Source organism: Vicia villosa, unplaced genomic scaffold (assembly GCF_029867415.1).
Source record: "Vicia villosa cultivar HV-30 ecotype Madison, WI unplaced genomic scaffold, Vvil1.0 ctg.000417F_1_1_1, whole genome shotgun sequence".
In the NCBI taxonomy this organism is placed as follows: domain Eukaryota; kingdom Viridiplantae; phylum Streptophyta; class Magnoliopsida; order Fabales; family Fabaceae; genus Vicia; species Vicia villosa.
Genome location: NW_026705193.1, coordinates 546,006 through 548,145, shown reverse-complemented (window position 1 = coordinate 548,145; position 2,140 = coordinate 546,006).

Genomic DNA, 2,140 nt, shown 5'->3' with positions numbered 1-2,140 from the left:
AAATTTTATTTCTTCAAAACGCGTTTGCAGCTGTGTCTTCGACACTTTATTCCTCAAAGCTCCGAATATGCAGAAATACCAACGAAAAGACAATAAAACTATCAAACAGTACATATTTACACGAAAACGTAACGAAACACAAATGATACAAATATATACAAAACGGGGAATTATTCAAACGGTAGGAAACAAAAAGTCTCGATAAGTGCCACTATTTACATACACAAAATAACTACATTTTGGCATTTATCAAACTCTCCTCAACTTGAATTTGTTTGTCCTCAAACAAGGCCAAACACTCAAGTCGCAAAAGTAAAAAATCCAAAGAATTAAGAATCAACAAGATTTGGAAAAACGAAACAATTGAACGGTTCAAACAAAAACGTACGAACAAAGTAAATACTTACCACAATCCTACAACGACAACATGAAAATGAAACAAATCCTAAGTATAAAAATCATACAAAACATTCTAAAACAAAACAAGCTCAATCACGAATCACGCCTAGCAAAATTTCACCAGTAGATGAAAAACACCGAAAGGTGAGGACTTTGACACACACCCAACAAACTTCCAAACAAAAGACAAAATTATGCGTTCATCTAAAAACAGTATCAAAAATGCAACAACATGAATCACAAGGGCTTTCAAGGTTGTAATGTTGCTCGGTTAACAAACAAGTGATAAGTCCTAAAGCTAAACGAAACAAAAACTTGCCTAAACCTAAGGGAGTAATTACTTCCACAAAATTTCAAACAATACAATTCCAATCCAACTTTCTTCTTCATCACAAGTTTTCAAACCAAATACAAAACTTATTAGCACAATCTTATTCTACTACTCTTTTTGTTATTTTCTTTTTCCAACTTTTTCTCTTTTTTCTTTCTTTTTCGCATTTTTTCTTTTTCTTTTATTTTCACAACCATATACCAACCACATCATAAAGAGGCAAACATCATCTCCCTAACTTGAATCCAACCACGATATACATTGAATACTCCCTACTTTCTAAGGCAAGGTAAAAATACAACTAAACATCATAGTTGAGGGTTCAAGAAAACAAAGAGTCAATATCCATACACAACTGAGAACCAAACGCTCATAGACAAGCATTAAGAAAAAACAATATGGACATTGACAAAAAGGTTTAAAGGGGGTTACTAATGCTCATACACTCACAAGGTGAATTGATATTTGGCTATGGTAGTTGTTCTCAAAATCAAACAAATGACTTGATCACTTTCGTACATTCACAAAATCAATACAAACGAAAGATTAAACATAATAATATCCAGTTAACACAAGAAATGTCGGTCACTCGCATATGTACACAATGGAAAGCCGCCTCACATTTATGGTAAAAAAAAAGGAAACTAATGTGATTCAATTCATGAGCAAGTTATGCAAAAAGAATGAATAATGTGAAACTTGTAGAAATGAAAAGTCTCCTAAACATGTTATGCTATAGAAAGCGATAAATGAGTATCTTGCTATGTACAAATTCGAACAATCATTAATGCACAATTGGCATGTTGAATTAATTAAAATTGGAGAATTACTAAATGCGACTTCAAGTAATCGGGCCAAAATTCGAGTCTAAATAACAACAAAAGAATTAACACATATTACTAATAATTACTACACTATAAGGCCTTGGTGGAAGTGGGAAAAAAGGCGAGCCAAACGAACAATTAAAAAGAGTTCACTGGCCAAAAATATCATATTGCGCTAAGCACAGTAAGCATGCTATACCAGTTGGGCAAAACCAGTACAGCAACAATGCAGTCCCATCCACTCTCCATTTCTCACCTACACAACTCATTTACAGAAAAATTAAACAGAATTTACAACCGTTGGGGTGCTTCCCAACAAGTGCTCGTTTTACGTCGTTAGCTCGACATTTTTTAATGTTTCGCAAATGGTAAGTAACTTCCTCGCGGTACGCCAATGCTTTTGCCTCAAACACAACCTAAAGAAATCGACCTGACCAAACACTTAACAAACGAATCAAAAGCAAAAGTATATGCAAGTATGTGTAAAAACACAAATTTACATAAAACGCAATATTTACAAAATCCTTAATTGGCTAAAAAAATTGAAAAGTGAAGATTTAGAATTTATGAACTATCCGAGTTCAAT